Consider the following 19,696-nt stretch of genomic DNA (forward strand, 5'->3'; position numbering starts at 1 on the left):
TTACAATACAACGGCTCAAGGGATTTGACTTCTATGAATCAATCCCTACTTGCTTGCTTACCGAAATTGCTAGTACTTTTGAGAAAGCTCGAGAAGGTACTATAGACCTTGTGATAGAGGAAAGTTACTCTAGCTAGTTTAATCTTGCTGCTTTTTTCAATGTAGAGAGACATAGTAAGCATGAACTTTCATTTTGAATCAAAGGGGGAACATAATTTCTCATCTTACACTTGCTTGGAGACTACATTACTATGATGCTCTTTAACAATATCATAAGCTTCCTAGCTTGTACACCATTTTTATCTCCAATCTTTGGGTCTCTTACTTTTGCAAGTAAAACTAAAATGCAAATCATATGTGAAAACATATAGAAATATTCTAATCCCTACGAGAGAATTGCAAAAATTCCTAATGGAATTAACGACAAATTTGTTGGAAAAAAATGTTTTCATTACTTTTGTCTAGATACCCAAGTCAACCCTTGGAAGTCCCTTGCAAATAAGTAAATTTCTCTTGGTTTCATTAAGGCATATGATAATTCATAAATTGTCATCAACATTGCACTAGTAGGTAATATTCATTCATATTTTTCAACTTCACAAATTAAGCAATTCTACATGTGGTCCATGGACATTTCCAAGTTTTCAATAGTTTGAATTGATCACAATCAAGAGTCTTTCCACATGTGAAAATCTCAACTCGTCAATGGCTCGAATTGATCACAATTAGTCAATGATTTAGACATAAAAATCATCAAGAATATGATATGCAAGATCATCAATCTCCAAAATGTAACAATTTGCAGTCAACAAGGCTTTTAATATAATTATGACAATCCACATTTTAATTAACCTATGGAAATTCTACATCAATTTATGAGAATTAACTCTATGCGAAAGAAGAAAGCAATTTTGACAACTTGCATTATGAGGGTACATGGACTTGTACCTTTGCCAAAAGAAATCATGATGAAGGATGTATGAAATCAAATACAAAGAAATAAGTATATCGTCAACTCTTCAGTGCTAACATTCATGCCAATCTCAAAGGGAATCAACATTTTTCCTACGTCATTATGAATCATATATTTAGTTTCAACATTTATCATGTTAACTTCAAAGAGAAACAACATTTTGTACTATTTACTTATGAATCATATGTCGAGAATCAATATATTTTACTACTTCATAAATAAATCATATATTTCAGCAAGTTACTTTCAAATATAAATGCACCATGTAAAAAAGCAAATTGTAATAGTCCTTTAGATACATAAAAACAATTTCAAGTACCACATAAGTTTAAGGTGATACACATATGTGATCAGACACCAATGCTTGGGGAGTCGCCTAGGAAAAATATGATTATTTAAAATGCTAATAGAACCCCATCCTAATAAAGAGCTCAAGCAAACAATGCATTAGAAAAAAGGCACAAGGCCTAATAAGACAACAAAGTGAAAGACCCAATTCTCACAATGGAACAAAACTAGCTCTCACAAAATTAGTTAGACCCCCAAATGAAAAACACTTCTATGTAATCAAACCACAGTCTTAACTCAATATTGGCATGACTAAAGGATATTAAGGGTAATGACATAAGTGAGTACTCATACAAAGAAAACTAACATCCGATCCAATGATGATTAATGTGGATTTGGCCTAGAATACGGGATATGGAAGTGGATTTAGTACTACATGTTCATTTCGGCATATAGATGGATGTGGGATTCTAGCACTGAGAAGCACATGGAATTAAGCGGCCAAAGGTTGATAAATGTGTACCCGCACTTAGATTCTACTAGTATACCATTGAAAGTATGAAATTATAGAATTAACCAATCAAATGCACACTTAGATTTTACTATGGTAGTTTGGGATTATAATCAGCAAGCCTTTGAAAGGCTTAATATATATGGGTGCATATATATTTATAATTTTTTGGAGCTCCAGTCAGTGGCTTTATCCACCCATGATATTTGACATGTATGGGGTGGTAAATTATGATGACGAGTAGGAGTGAGCCCTTGGGATAGGCTAATACAATATTAGCTTGACATGAATAATTACTGTAGAGAGCATATTGGATGGAACCTCTTAGGATGATTTAGGGTCTAGATTTTGCTGGAAGGGTACAGGATACTTTGCCGCCGCCATAGCAAAACATGGGGAGATGCCCCATTGATAAAATTTATGGACCATGACAAATAGTCCAATTAGCATACATTAGGGACATATCGCATGATCAAAATTGCATGCCAAGAATGAGAATCCAAAGAGAAATCCTTGTAAATTGCTTGGACAGGCATTGCTTGCAAAGATGGCTATATCATCTCCATCTCCTTAGTGGGTCTCAAACGAACCATTTTTGGAAGATTGCATCCTACCTTTGGATTGTAGCTCTTGCAAAATCTCACCTATCTTCACAGCCTCAACAATTTTGGATTTCCCCTTCCCAATAACATCCCTGATTATAAGTTCTAAACCCTCTCAAATCTTCAACTAGTAGACTTCACCTTGTCCTTTATTCTTCTCTCTGCTTCCCTTCCCTTGTCGTTTGGGCTTGGTGGCCTCTGCAACATGCGGGTATTTATTTTGGCCCATAATGATGTCATCGGTAGTATCCCATCCAGCTTTGGAAACCTCATAACCTCATATCCTTGGATTTGTCGTTCAACTCATCGATTGTCGCCATTCCACGCACTGTAGATGCCTATTTGTAGATTTGACATGGTTTTCATGAACCTAAGATTGCTCCAGTGGTGGCTGAAATTTCCCTCTTGGTTGGTGCATTGTGTTACAAATATGCGAGTCAATCAGTGTCATTCTCTTAAGGGCACATGTTATTGTGAGACGTAGATGTGTCTCAGCTTGGACCTTATTTGCCCAGATTATTGAAGGTAGTGTTTTGGTGTCCTCTAGTTTAGAAAAATACTGAGATTATCAGTTGCCTGGGCCTTGGAGTCACGATGCCCGAGGCTCTCGAGAAATCAGCCTCCTGTGCTCGTATAACTTATTATTTATCATGCGAGGCTCAAACCAAACTCAGCTAACTGAGGTGGCATAATAACTGAGCCAGTAACTAGAGTACATAAAGATAGCTATCATCCAGCTATTATTCACGGGCGGTGTACCAACCGCATCTACAGCTAACAAGTCAGTGACATAAATGCACAATGGTCACCCTCGCATATCACGAGTGGAGCTCGATATCTCAACACTCCCCCTCGAGCTCAATCCCAATTCCTACACGCCAAGCAGGTCTCTGAACTTGCGTAGCTTCTCTGCACCCAATGTCTTCATGAATATGTTAGCTACCTGATCCTCTGTGGTGACATAAACTAGATCAATAAAACCTACTAGAACCTTCTCCCGCACATAGTGATAATGCACCTCAATGTGCTTTGTTCTAGCATGATAAACTGGGTTATTTGCCGTGTATACTGCTCATGTTGTCACAATAAATGACAACTAGCCCATCTGTAGACTGATTCATATCATAAAGTAGCTTATGCAACCAGGCTACCTCACATGCAGCCATTGCTGCACCCCTATACTCAGCCTCTGTGCTTGACAAGGCAACTGTGGGCTATTTCTTGCTGCTCCAAGCACTCCCAAAAGAGAACATATATCCACTTGTAGATCGTCTATTAGAAATACTACTAGCCCAATCAGCATTAGTGTATCCATGCAACTGTATCTAAACCCCACTCTCATAAAATAGTCCATACTGCAATGTGGACTTCACATACCCCAGTATGCATCTAGCCGCATCCAAATGCGGTTTCCTTGGAGCCTGCATAAACTGACTTACCAACCCAATAGCATGGCTCAAATCTGGCCTGGTAATAGTCATATAAATCAAACTTCCTACTATGCGTCTGTACATAGTAGGGTCTTCTAGAAGCTCACCTGCATCTGTGCTCAACTTCACATTCTGCTCTAAAGGAACTAAAATAGGCTTACAGCCTGTTATCCCATATTTGGATAGCATGTCTAATCCATACTGCCTCTGCAAGAACCATATCCCACTTGTGGATCTAATCACCTCAATGCCCAAGAAGTAACGCAGCTCTCCCAAATTATTTATCTCAAACTTCTACTTCAATAGCATTTTCACATGAAGGATATCTTCATCACTATCACCTGTGATGATCAAATCATCAACATAAATGACAAGCAGCATAATACCTTTCTCTATTTTTCTCACATAAAGTGAGAAATCTGCCTTGGAAATCTGAAAGCCAATAGTGACAAGAAACTGTCCTATCTTGCTAGACCATGCTCTGGGTGCTTGCTTCAAGCCATACAAGGCTTTCTTCAACCTGGAAACAAACTCAGGATGAATAGCATGAACATAATCTGGTGGTTGCTCCATATAGACCTCTTCTTGCAAATCACCATGCAAGAAAGCATTCTTTACATCCATCTGATGTAAAGACCATCCCTTTGATGCAGCCATAGCAATGATTGCTCTTACGGTGGCCATCCTTGTAGCCAGACTGAATGTTTCTTCATAATCAATGCCATATGTCTGTGCATACCCCTTGACAACTAATCTTACCTTGTGTCTATTCACAGAACCATCTGCATTGTGCTTCACCTTATAAACCCACTTGTAGCCAATTGCATTCTTGTCTTTAGGCAAAGGCACCAATTCACATGTAGCATTTGCTTCCAAGGCATCCATTTCTTCATCCATGGCTTTCTCCCATTTTTCTTTTCCCATGGCTTGCTCAAAAGAAGTGGGTTTTGGTTCATGTATCACTTTGACCATATAGGCATAGTGAATGGCTGTAAATCCATCATATTTCAACCTATCTACAAGATACCTAGCTCTGGTAGACCTGCGCAAAATAGGCTCACTATCAGGTGCTCTCAAAACATCCCTTGTCTTCCTTACTCCAGGTGTAACAACAGAAGGGATACCCAACTCATCATCAAGGCTCTGTTCTGAGCCATTGGATTCAGCATCCACATAAGAGTGACCTGCATTCACATCAACCATGTGCTGATCTACTTTCTCTTTTCCTTTTCGTGATACTTGCATACCACTATCTGCATTGCTTTGAGGAGATCCTCTTGATCTCAATCTGCTTGTCCATGGCGAAGTATGTGAACCACTACTAGAGGACACTACAGATCCAATAATATTTTGTGATTGTTGCTATGAATTCTATGCAACATTGCCATTTTGTGCATCTACATGATCAATCACATTTATGGTTTATACCAGCTGCTCATCTCATAAAAGACAACATCTTTGCTCACTGTAAACTCACGAGTAGAAGGGTTATAGCATCTATATCCTTTCTACTGCAGAGACTAACCAATAAAGATGCACTTCTTAGCTTTTGGATCCAACTTGGATCTCAACTCATCTAGCACATGAACATAGGCAATGCAACCAAAAACTTTCAAATGACAAATATCCGGTTTCTTACCAGTATACCTCTCCTGTGGCATCATGCCATGTATTGCTATAGTGGGAGTCCTGTTCATTATGTAGACTACTGTAGCAACTGCTTTAGCCTAATAATAATCTGGCAAGTCTTTTTCGTTGAGCATGGCACGAGATACCTCTCCAACATGCTTGTTTTTCCTTTTTGCAAGTCCATTTTGCTGTGGGGTATGACTGCATGAATATTGCTGCTTTATGCCAAGCTCCTGCAAGAAACTTGCAAACTTATTTAAGAGGTACTCTCCCCCTCCATCTAACCTTAGGCATTTTATTTGCAGCCCTTTTTCTTTTCCAACCATAGCCTTAAAAGGTTTGAAAGGCCCAAACACTTCACTTTTCTTTTTCATAAAATACACCCGAAATTTTTTGCTGTAGTCATCAATAAAAGTGTCAAAATAATGATAGCCTCCAATAGATGTAGCTTTAGTAGTCCACAGATCAGAGTGGATTAATTCCAATGGCCTCTTACTCTCTTGAAAATGTCTAGGAAATGGTTTCCTTGCCTGTTTTCCAAATTGATAGGCTTCACATACCTTATGCATTTCTGCAACCTTGAACTTAGGCAATCCTGCAACAATATTTTGGTCCCACATTAATTTGAGTCGCTGTACATTAACATGACCAATGTGTTTATGCCATATATCAATATCTGCAACTACACTGGTCCCATGTGCAAACATTGCTGCCATTTTCCTGGCTTGTGTATTTGTGCTATACATTTTTGTTAAAATATCTCGTGCCTCCTTCGACATGCTTACATCTGAATATGCACAATCATAGAATCTGAAATACTGATAGACAGCCAGTACATAACTTTTCTAGCTCTCTCATGCCAACCTTTAAATGTGTGCGACTCCTATTGATTGGGAACATTAGGAATAACTGGTTCTTGTTCAGCTTCAGTAATGAACTCCCAATAGCCTTTTCTCTTAAGGAAATTCGGCATTCTAAACTTCTATGCTTGGAAGTTTTTCTTGTCAAGATTTTTAGTGACAATCTATGAAAGAGCATCAGATGCCATTATAGAACATTGCTAAATATTATGTCACTACAAAAGAACACAACTTCTGCCTCATAAGGGCAAATCTGCAAAATTGATGAGAGTGGTATTTGACCACACAGTCACTTCCTAGTGATGATTATGCATCAACAGGCAATAAGAATGATTCTACCACTCCCAATATCTCTGTGAACAGGCATACGATGTAATTTTTGCCATAACTTTTCATCGACCTATAGAACAGTGGTTGCAAAGCAAAAACAGGGCACTTTTCTGAGTGCCTGCAAAAAACTTCCAGCTTTCTCACTTGCAGCTTTCTCACATACACTTTGATGGGGGAATATACACAAAGGTGGAGGCTGAAAACAATTTTCCTCTTCTTAGCTGTGAAAGCCAAAAGAACTCCAAATACAAAAGAATAAGTGAACCCTATATGTGGGTCTCAAACCAAACTCAGGTAACTAAGGTGGCATACTAACTGAGCCACTAACTAGAGTACATAAAGATAGCTATCATCCAACTATTATTCATGGGCGGTGTACCAACCGCATCTGCAGCTAACAAATCGGTGACATAAATGCACAACAATCACCCTCGCATATCACGGGTGGAGCTCGATATCTCAACAACATCATGGACCTCGATACCTCTCCAAAGTATCTCTAGCTCGTCAATCAAAGGCTCTAAATAAACATCAAGAGACTTTATGTTTCCTTGGAATTAGAAGGGATAACATAACATGTCCTTTCTTAATCGCCATAGAGGGTGGAAGATTATAATTCACCAATATCACTGGCCATACATTGTAAGATGTGCTTTTGAGACCAAATGGGTTCACACCATCCATACCCAATCCAAGTCTCAAGCTCCTAGGTTCTTCCTTGAAGCTTGGCCATATGTCTTCAATATGCTTCCATGTAGGAGTGTCTGTGGGAGTTCTCCACTTGCCATTGGTTGATCGATGGGAGGAATGCCATGACATGAGCTCTGCAATGAACATATGTTGGGATGCAAGGGATCATGGGAAAATGTCGTAGAACCTTATGAGGCACATCCAAAGTTTTGAGATCTGCTCTATATCTTGCGTCTGCACAGATAGGACACTCTCTTGCATCCTTATGTGGTCCACAAATAGAACGCAATCGTTGACGCATGCATGGATGTGCTTGTAATCTAATCCTCCAAGAGAGGTCACATGTTGCCTTGCCATATCTCTTGAGGTCGGTAATTTATTCTCCCTTGGAAGCATTTTACACAATAGCTTGCACGTGAAGACCATTAATGAGAAAAAGCATTCGAGTAATTGACCCACTAGCATTATTCACCATGTTTGCAAAATAGACTTTAAAGCTTACTTGAATAATGCATTCAAACTTGCATTGCTCCATCCATAGATGGTCTGCAAGTGTAGTAACTCAAGGGAGGCATGTAGAATAGAGAATGTGCACCCCTCAAATAGTGGAGTCAATGCTGCAGTAAAAAGATCGTCGTCCTGCTCCATGCTATCATCCCTACCTGAGGATTGATGGACATATAAATCCCGCAGCATGTCATCAAACACCTCCTCCTCCATGGCCTCATGAGGTAATGGTGGAGGGCTACTATCACCATCACTCCATGCATCCGTAACGGTCCCTCCTGAAGATCCCACCTCATATCACCAACGGTTCGCCTCCTCATGATGAGCATAGGGCAACATATGAGGGTTTGGCACTTCATTCTATATCAAATTAAAACGGGATCATAACTCAAATACATGAACACCCATAGGTATCTTAATCAACCTTAACTCTTTGACACTTACCATGTTTACGGTCGCATCCCATTCTCCATACTTTGAGACATGATTGAGTGTAATTCTGCATGCACGATAAATGTTTCCTCGACATCGATCACACATACATTTGACTTTTTGCTTGAACCACATTTCATGATGGTGGATACGGAGGGATTCATCCTCATTGAGCTACTTGTTGAAGATGAAGACATCCTACAGATAAACAACCCAAAAAATTTATTCTTGCATGAGTTGTAAATGTCAAAACTCTGTGGAGCATCTAAAAGTGCATCTAATACCGCATCTATACTATGGAGTGCGTCTATAGACACGTCTAAAATGTACTTTAGATGCGTTGATAGACGCACTTTTGGACACACAATAGACATGCTTTTAGACATGGAGACTGCGAGCTGATTTTTGAACCTACTTTTAGCGCACTTGCTTTCCTTCACATACTTTTAGCATCGTGCAGCTTGCTTTCCTATTAACAGACATAGCTCCGGGCATCTACGCTTATATCTAAGCACCCACACTCATCTCCAGCTTACACAATCATCCCCAAGCACACAAGAGAAGAGGGTGAACAAGGAAGAGAAGAAAGAGAAGCAACTTTGAAGGACAAGAAGCTTTTATACCTCTATCCAAGGTAAGTCTCTTGGTGGTTGATCTTCTTTGGAAGTTGTTCTCTTTGGATTCGTCCTTTGTCGTATGCAGGGAATAAATATTTTTGATACTATTGTTGTTCTTTTTGGGGTCAGGCACATGTCCTTTTCAGTTTCTTTGAAAAAGGCATCTGTCGGAGCACGTCTATAGATGCATCGGTCTTTTAGAAAAATAGACAACCACGCCTATAGGCGCATCTATAGACATGCTATTAGATGCATTTATAGATGTGCCCCGACAATCTTTGTTGTGTTTTCCTTCTCTTTCCCTTTCCCTTTCCCTTCCCTTTCCCCTTCCCCAAAGGCTCCCCTTCCACTTCCAAGAAAAGGATTGCATATTGAATGATGGAAATAAGTGATTGCATGAATGAAGAAAGGGATTGCATGAATGATGGAAAGGGATTACATGATTGAAGAAAGGGATTGCATGAATGATGGAAAGGAAAAGCATGATTGAAGAAAGAGATTGCATTCGTGAGGAAATAAGGGATTGCGTTCTCTTTTTCTCTCCTTTCTCCTCTCTTTCCTTCTCTTTTCTCCTCTCTTTTTTTCTCTTATCTCCTTTCTTTTTTCACCTCTCTTTTCCTCTCTTTTCATCTCTTTTCTCATCTCTTTCCTTCTCTCTGTTTTCCTGTCTTTTCTCCTCTCTTTTCTTCACCTTAGTGGAAGAAAGCAATGAAGGCAGCAAAGGTAGAACCCAGTCTACAGCATGTGGAGGCATGAAGGATCCAAATGGAGCAATATAGAAGCGTGCATTTTGGAGCAGTGGGGTTGAATCATGGGAGGCCCAATTTGTAAGTATCGATCTCAAATTATATTATTTATGTAGTTTATTAGGAGGTTGTTTCTTTGTACTAAACCCCTCGCAAATTCTGTCATCTTGCAGCTTGATATCATGGGCAGGTACCCTACTCCTATCGAGACAGCCTACCACCACCACCATCGTAGAGGAGATACATGGAGGCACTTCTATGATGATGGGTTGATTACTGAGGAGCAGTATATTCGGGCTACTAGAGTGCCCCCCCAGGTATTTAAAAGTAATTAAATAATGTTAATATTATAAGTAAAGATTTGATTTTTCATACACTGATACATGTTGTCCGTCGTTTACAGGGCTCTGCAGCTAATCAGAAGGAAGAAGATGAGGAAGAAGGGAGCGAAGAAGGGGGCGAAGAAGGGAGCGAGGACACGGAGAACTTAGATTAGTTGTAGAAGTAGTGCTAGCTACTCTTTTTTGTACTTGAAGCCATTGGCTTGGCTTCATGCCTCTCTTGTATATACACTCCTCTTATTTTTTGTACTTGAAGCCACAGGACGTGGCTTGGCTTCGTGCTATATGTACATACAAGCACTTTTTGAGCTATGAATTAATATACAGTCCTTTTATTTTTTTGGCTTTCAATTTCCTTGTGCAACGTTCTGTCAATGAATGCCTTGTGAACTTAATGTTTTGGAGTTGTAATGTTTTATTCGAAATTGTAATCATCGGCTATAGACGTGCTTGCAATCGTGCTAATTAAAATGCGGTTGGCTGTAAGAATTGAATTGCACAATGTGAAAATGGGATTCTTGTAACTACATAGCATTCTGTTCAACCACACAAAATTCTACTTTTATTAACAAAAAAGATTCTGTAGAGCATCTATAAGTGCATCTATAAATGTGTCTATGTACGCGTCTCTTTGTTTTTTTAAAATTTTTAGTCGAGTGTCTATTTGTGCATCTATAGGCACGTCTATAGGCACATCTGTCTGTTATATAGATGCGCCTATAGACGTGGGTCTGTAGATGTGCCAATAGATACATAAATAGATGCACCCGTAAGTTTTTTTTAAAGTTAAGGAAATGCGTCTGTGTGCGCATCTGTGGGTGCTTTGTCTTGTTGTGGCCCTATATTGCGAACAATGATGTAGATTCTTGGGGATGCTCTTGGAGTGTCTCAAGATGATCCCAATCGATCTTGCTTACTAACAAGACAAACAGGAGGTATAGGACAAAGCTTCAGTTCATGCATTGCTTACCAACAAGGCAAACAAGAGGTGTAGGACAAAGATTCCACACCTGCATTTCTTGAGGACTCATAATGGGACTGGCCAAGCTACATTACCCACAAGGAAGACGATGAAAGAACACTGGAGGTGTCACCTGCAAAGCGTGAGACTAGTGTGGTTGCTACTATCGACAACCATAAGACCCCTAAATCCTATTTTGGTAATCACAAAAATAGGAGAAGGACAAAGAAGAAGAATTGGGGTTGCAAGCAGGTATTACATGTGTATGCATATTGTATTGATGGTTGTAAAAGAGACAAAAGATGTATTTATGGGTGCAAAAGCAATGCAGGATAGGAAGAAACTGGTGCCTGTGCACTTTTACATGTGTGAGGAGGTCGTCATAGGGCCAGGCACACATGCTAGGGGGAGGATCCGCCTACAACATCTTCAATTCATGTTGTAACCTAGTGGCCAGCCGCATTGCTCGACCCATCGATTCACCACAGTTGCAGTAAAAAACTACGCCCTTGCAGCATTGAAACTTTCGAGTGTTTGACATGGAAAAAATCGTGTGGCCAATAGGAGCATGAAGAACAGACATCAACAGAGTGCGAGATGCAAAGCCATTGAGCGTGACGAAAGGAGACACACACAAGTTCTTCAACTTTTTTGTTAGAGGAATGTACAAACACACGAGATACTTTCTGAAAATTAGAACATCACTTGATGCTTGGACACCCTATGAATTCGACACGAAACTAAGGTTGCGAACGAATTGCACCTAGACCAACCGCTAATGAGAATCGAGAATTGATGGTTGACGGATAGAATATTGCCCTGCCGTAGCAACAACAAGGAAAACTAACACAGAGATGACATCGTGATTGTTAAACTAGAAAGCCAGGAAGGTGAATGAGGGGAACAAGCTTGCCACCAAGGACATGGCTGCCAGGCGTCAAAGAAAGCGAATTCAAAGGGCATCTGAAATGATGCTATAGCCTGCCCCTAACCGGGGCAATGCTAACAAACAATTGAAAAGAGAATAACGGAGAAAATTCCCAAAAGAAAAATTAATTCTTACTTCCACTAATGAACCATAGTATACATCCTACTGAAAATGCTTGGGAAAGAACAACCTCCATCGTACGTTAGACGGCATACAAAAGCAAGTTCCCCACCTTGTGCCTCAAAGACCAAAGAGTGAGCCCAACCAAAGTGAAAGCAAAGAATCGCGACGCTCGACACTCGAATTCCTACGTGCACCCAAATTCGCGAGCCGTCGGCAGATATCGACGCATGAACGTCATGGAACCGCTTAATATTAGAAGCTAGAATCGATTCCCTACAGATCCTTCGATGGCGAACCAACTGTCGGATCAACGAGGATCTTCCATTAAAGTTGATGCCGCCGAGAGGCTAGAGTTCTTATCAACGATAATGAACTGTCCGTGGGATTAAATCGACCCACCAAAGAATCGGACGCCTTGATCAGCTTGATGTCCTCCATTGCCCGGCACCAGGCCGACAGTTTCGCTTTTGATTTCTTTTCTGTACCCAACGAGCTTTTCTCATACAAGAGCTTTGTCGTGACTGCCATGAAGATACTGCATAAACTGAAAGTCAAAGGACAATTTTCTAATGGCGATTGCAATTGTGTTTTCTAATATATCTTCAAAAGTAACGTCTAGCTAAAATCTGTTAAAGAACCCAACAAATTGAAACAAAGACAACCCTCGTTTTAGGATCTCAAAATACATGTCTTTGCTGGTTTTAACACATGCGCTATTTGTAAGGACTCGGTGGAATCTTTGCTGTACAAAATGCTCTAAAAGAGAGTATTTTTCTCTTATTGCTAGCAAGTCAAAACATGATTTGATAAAAGGTTCAAGCCTACCGGGTATTCTCAAAGTCTATACCTATCACAACCAAGTGAAGCGCATTCAAGTATTCTTATGAGTGATTTGATATCACCAAGTTTTCTTTTCTCAAGAAAATATCTATGAATATGCTTTGGAAAGGATGGCTAAAGGTGTTTCCATAATTTTACAAAGCAACAACCCATGTCGCATATTAATATTTGTATACATACGTCGGTTGTGGTCATTCATGCAGGATCAATTATCTGCATGCATGTCAATTCAGCTCCTCGATTGATGACAAGTTGGGAATTGATGGCTAATGTTACCTAGCATTATTGGCCTTATTACTAGAGTTAACATGAGTTCATGATTTTCCATTTTACAATCAATGTTCACAAGCCAATCATTTTATGAGTAGAATTGTTAAAAATCCAACTATTCAAAACGCTCTAATGTTAAAAACTTATGCAATCACTATGTTTTACATTTTGACAATTTCCCATCAACCTGACGTCTAATTTCAAGCAAATGTTGCTTTTTCAAAATTTGCTTGGGCCAGCCAAGAAATATCTGTCCTACCAAGGACACTAATGTTTTATTCAACATTATCAAAGTAAGGTATTGTCAACATGTCATTAAAGGACCTACCAAGGTCCCAACAAATTATAGAGCATCAATCTTTTTATATAAAAAAAGAAATTGCCAAATTGATTAAAGGGTGGCCAGACCTGTAAAAAAAAGTTTATTGTACCAAATTTGCACTTATAACTTGGAGATTCTAAACACTTTTAGTTACAAAGAGCTAATAAATAATAAATTGGGTGTATGATCTGTATCATTGTAGTTCTTTCTAGGAATTTATTTTAAATGATGAGCATGGAAGGTGTAAAACTTGAGTAACATGAGAAGTCAACATAATCATTAAAGAATCAGATCAAAGCACAAATTTTAAAAATTCTTTTTACACGTTAATCATTAACAAAACCCTCTAAAAATATAAAAAGAAACAAGCTTTTCCAATGATTTCCTAGATTTAAGGTGTTTCTAGACTGACTGATATATACGTGACTCACACCCCATACCTAACTTTGAAAGATTCTCATTCATTCATTTTACACTTCTCAATGTTTGATACTTAAATATCATATAGTAATCATAAGGTACACTAAAATTATTGCATTGATTCCCTTTCATGATGAGTTACTCAAAACATGTTAATTGTAGTCTAAGATTGTCAAAGGTGGTTGTGCACAAAATGGGTATCTTTAAGGAGGTATGATCCATTATTCAGATTATGTAGGAGAACTAAATAGAAAAATATTCCATCCTACTACAAGGAGACTACAAGTATCAAAGTCAAAGCATGACTAGGTGTAACCAATCCTGGAAGTAGTTATAAAAAAGGCACGCTTAAAACAACATGCACTAAAAACAAAATTGTCAAGCTATGGGTTTCTTCCACTAGCTTAAATTTCAAGGTAAAGCATGGAGTAATTTAGTCACCAAATCATATTTTATCCCCTTGGTTTTGTACCATGAGCTCCTCATGAGCTTAAAAAGGAATGCATATGGATTGGAGATTGCACCCAGCCATAACTTTAACTAGATCATATTTATCCCCCTCGTTTTGGACCATGACCTTAAAAAGGAATGCGTATGGATTGGAGATTGCACCCAACCATGGTTTTAACCATATAGCACTTGGTCATTAGCTAAACTTTGAGAGACATACAAGATTCTCAAAAGTACACAACACTATGACATCGAGGAGTGCTTAGCATTCTCAGTACCTTTTACAATTGTAGTGGAGATCCAAGGACACCATAGTGTAGGACACCATTAAAAAACCCTCTAGACATTCATTGCAGTGAAGTTCCTGCTTCACATATTATTTTCCTTGGACCAATTAATTGTACTTCCTTTTCTTTTGAGATTGTAACTTTCTAAAAACACACATGGTTGGAAATCATGTTAGAAATGATCATAATAAGGTGAGACAAATTTTCCCTAAAAAACTTTTTATATGTTCGTTTTTCAAACTAGCATTCAGGCCAATATTTTTTTTCCTTATTATGAGTCCTCATTTTTTCCTCTATTATGAGTCCTCATGTCGTTGTTGTTCAAACTAGCATTAAGACCAATATTTATTTTGCTTATTATGAGTCCTCTTGTCATATTCCTTAAGACCATTTGATTATTGCTATATATTTTACTATTTGAAATGTCTTTTATGGCTACATTATCATGCTAAATATTTATGTATATGAAAGAATTATTTTTTGAAGAGCAACATGATTCAAAAAATTTGAGATAGGAAAAAATGATAAAATAGGATTACAAAAATAATTTTGGACATGCTTTCTTCATGAAGCTATTATAAGGCCTAAAGGAGCCTAAAGGACAATGTAACTCCATGTATTGGAAGACATGAAGCATAGAAAATAGGTTCTTCAAGAAGGAACAGATGATGAAAAACTAATATATTATGAGACTTTTAGAGATTCAACTACATTTGGAAGTTGAGGGTTTCTAAACTAGAGTGCCAAAGAAGCTCTCTAGAAATGAAAAAATCATTTGATTTCAAGGGTGTAGGCTATTGCAAATTTTCCACAAGAGGAATGCGTTCCCCTTATATATATATATATAATTTTTCTTCCCCCTTCTCTATTTTCACCTCCCCCTTCTCTATTTCCTCATTTTATTTCCCCTGCTCCTTAATCACGTTTTCTTTGTACATTCCTTCTTATGTTTTCTCCCCCTTCTCTCTTTATAAAATTCCCTCAAATTTTCCCTGTATTTTTTTGATTAGAATTTCCCTTTACATTATCCCTTTATAATCGCCCTTCAAAAGATTCCCTTCAAACATCATGCTGGTTAAGTTTATGACTAAGCTTCTAGTTTATTGTGACCCCGATAACAAGGGAGGAGGGTTTATGGCACCTGTCTTCACAACTAAAGTTAACCTGGTTCTTATCATGTTTTCTTGTTGGATGGTGGCAGGTATGCAGATTCTCCTCTTCAGTAAGTAAGATGCTTGTCAATACTACACCAGCGTTATAATTTTTTACACTTTGTATGAACAACCATGTAATAAATAATTGTTTATCTACCCTTATCTGAGCTTTGTGTGCCGTGTTGTTAAAAGGTTTTTTATTTTAAACACACACACACCCGAACCTTGTTAACCCTTGGTCAGGTTAACCATGTGTCACGTTGGTAAACCCTTGGCTGGGTTGCCACTGGGCACATGCCACGTGCCACGTTGCTCGCTAAACCTTTATCAGGTTGTCCAGGAATGAGGTTTTTGTACAACTCGGCTTGAGGTAAGATTTATACCTTTCAAGTTGTTCTTTTTGGTGAAATTGTCATAACTATGCAATCGTTGTGCCTGGTGCATGATTGTTTCAAGATAGTTATGGTAATTTCATTATGTGTCAAATTACATTTGAACAAATTGATGATCACAATTGGAATAAACCACTTACAAACACTTGTGGTATATTCCCTTTTTTAAATAATTATAAAGAGGCTTCCTCTTTTGGGTGCGGGGCAGGACACCACTTGATGGGTGTCCCACCCCCATCTTGTGGTGTCCCCTCGGGTAAGGGTGGGTACGCACACACACACACACACACACACACACACACTCACCTTCCTCTCTTTTATATATAGACCCTGGCCCCATGCTAGCTCTTTCTCTCTCTCTCTCTCTCTCTCTCTCTCTCTCTCTCTCTTTGATGCACACACACACACACACAGGCACACACACTTTCTTCCTACAATTTCCACTCTTTTTGTTAGACCTTGACCCCCTTGTCTCTCTCTCTCTCTCTCTCTCTCTCTCTCTCTTTCCCATTTTTGTCCTCCCTTTTTGTTTAAACTTTATATATTCTAAATTTTCATTTTATGTTTTCCAAATTGGTCTCAATATTATTTTTTAAAACTGCTCCATTTTTTGCTAAAAATCTACTTACAAAATAATGGTATTTCTTTATGCTAATGTTTAAGGTTTAAAAATTACTTAACTAGCTAAGCTACCTTAATTAAAGGTCCCCCTCCCTGCACTCTCTACCCACAGACCAGTTAGTAGCTACCTCACCTTTCCTGTTGGCACGCGTCTCCAAAAAATTGGCCTATTATTTTATTCGGTTGCCCGTGACTCCCCCCCCCCCTTTTTCCCTATTTAAAGATCTAGCTCCCCCTCTCCTCTCCTTTTGCTTTGCTACAGTTAGTGTTTACTACCGTAGTTTAGGCGGAGTAGCTAGTCCTAGCTAGTCAATGTCTGCTACTTATAGTCTAGGCGAAGTAGCTAGTCCAAGCGGCACTTCTTTTTATGTGGAATGAGGGCAAATGCCCCTGCCTCCCAATGTTTCCTAGCCTCCTAACTTACCCTCCCTCCCCCTTATATATGAGCCTACTCTACCTACGTTAAATCCCATGGGCTGAAGACCTTTGGGTGTAGGCCCTCTGAACAATCTGCCCTCTTCCCTCTACCTACAGTACTCTTCACTCCCTCGTACTTCCTGCGATTACCCCGCAACCCCCCTATAGTCTACCACAAAGTTATATTTCTTAGACTGCCCCGCTGATGGAACTGTGGTAGACTGCTCCAGCCTCATGTTTTTCTCTCTATAGTCAAAACCTCCTCATTGCACAATTTCTCTTGGCCTCCACGTAGGCCAAATGGAGATCTGCCCCCTTGCTTTGTGCTACTCGTCACCGGTCGATGCCATCATTGCTGGCTACTTAAGATGTACTGCACACGTGCCTATCGTTGGGCTGCGACTCTTTTCCTTGACACGTACCTCATTTTCTCCTTGGCATGGTGTCCCCATGAGTTACTGGATCCTTAGGTTCCTTTTTTATTTAGTGCTTTCATAGTTAACCCCACCCCCCCCTCTCTTTTGTAGTTCTAATTTATTTTTTTACATTCTTACTTGGAAAACAACCACCACCATCCCCCTCCCCTCCCCTTACATATATATGTTTTTTTCTAAAACCCTTTCTAATTTTTTCTTTGGTTCCCCCCTTGCATCATATTTACCCTCATCTTTTAATTTCACTTTGTCTCTCTTTTTCCATTAAATTTCAATCCCCCTTCTTTATTTATAATAAGTTCCTTTATAAAGTGCTATTATATTTCCTCCTCTTAGTTCCCCCCTCCCACTAATTCATTCATAAAACCCACTCTTCATTTTTCTAAACCCCCCCCTCCCCCGCTATATCTATATAATTTCTCTCTATATTTTTGCTCTTTACCCTCATATCTTCTTCCCCCCCCCCCTTTCTTTTTATAGACATATAGCCTTCTCTATACATATAGCATTCCCCTTCTATATATATATACTTTTTGTTTCCCCTTCTCTATTATCACCTCCCCCTTCTCTATTTCCTCATTTTATTTCCCCTTCTCCTTAATCATGATTTTTTATACATTCCTTGTTATGTTTTCTCCCCCTTCTCTCTTTATAAAATTCCCTCAAATTTTCCCTGTATTTTTTTCATTAGAATTTCCCTTTACATTATCCCTTTATAATCGCCCTTAAAAAAATTTCCTTCAAACATCATGCTGGTTAAGTTTATGACTAAGCTTCTAGTTTATTGTGACCTGGATAACAAGGGAGGAGGGTTTATGACACCTGTCTTCCCAACTGAAGTTAACCTGGTTCTTATCATGTTTTCTTGTTGGATGGTGGCAAGTATGCAGATTCTCCTCTTTAATAAGTAAGATGCTTGTCAAGACTACACCGGCATTATAATTTTTTACACTTTGTATGAACAACCATGTAATAAATAATTGTTTATCTGCCCTTATCTGAGCTTCGTGTGCCGTGTTGTTAAAAGGTTTTTTATTTTCAACACAAACACACACACTCACGATGATTTTAATGAGGATTTGGTAGACCGTTATTCTAATATGATCATGATCACATCATCAACATGTATGGTAATGAAGGCTACATATAAGGTCTCTTATTTGCAATGATGTCTTTAGTGATCTTCATGTCTCTAATGAAGCCCTCACTTTTTCAATGAAAAATTAATATACAAAGAAATAAATGTTTTAGACAAATCCTTTAAAAGCACTACTTTCTTTGATAAAAAATGAAAATTTTTTGTAGATGCATGATTTGCATTTTTGACACCGAAAAAGAGCTCAAAAGGCCCAACATTAGGGGAGAATTGGGGTCTCCAAAGGGCCCCCAATTAGTGTTTCCTAATTTCAAGGGATTAGTGAGGTATTTGAGGTGTACCAATGGGAGTGCTCCTTTTTGTGGGGCAATGCCATGTTGAGGTGGAGGGTGGGCAGACCTACAAATAGCCTCTATTTGTTACTCCTCTTACACTGAGGACCACTCAAACCATCCCCCCACCCCCCCAACCAATGCTTGACCCTTCTCCCATATGCACCTCCCCTAAACAAACCTACAAGTCATTAAGGAGCCCTTCTGGGCAAAATTTCCCCCCTCTCAACTTGTTATAGGCCTGCCCCCTCCTCTTCTCTGGTCCAGCTCCATTCTCCCTCCATTTTTCAAATGTGGGAACTCATTTGGTAGTTTCTCTGCCCCCTCCTGCTCTAGTCCACTATCTTTCTCCCTCTCCAGCACCTCCTGTATAACAGCTGCTCATTCTCTCTCCATTACTAGCTACAGAACCTCCTTCAGTAGCAACTGCTGATCCCCCTTTGCTCTTTCTCCCTCCATTCCTAGCTATAGTTCCTTTTGTAGTGGCTGCTCATACCCATCTACTCTTTCTCCCTCCATTCCTAGGTACAACACCTCTTGGAGCAGCTGCTCATCCCCCTCTACTCTTTCTCTCTCCATTCCTAGCTACAGCACCTCTTGGAGCTCCTTTAGTTGCACCCTCTATACCTTCTCCCTCTCTCTCCCTCTATTTGAGATATTCTCTCCCTCCAAGCTACACTTTCTAGTCCACTA

Source organism: Dipteris shenzhenensis, chromosome 33 (assembly GCF_047967505.1).
Source record: "Dipteris shenzhenensis isolate YYH24624 ecotype China chromosome 33, Dip_SZ_1.0, whole genome shotgun sequence".
Lineage (NCBI taxonomy): Eukaryota > Viridiplantae > Streptophyta > Polypodiopsida > Gleicheniales > Dipteridaceae > Dipteris > Dipteris shenzhenensis.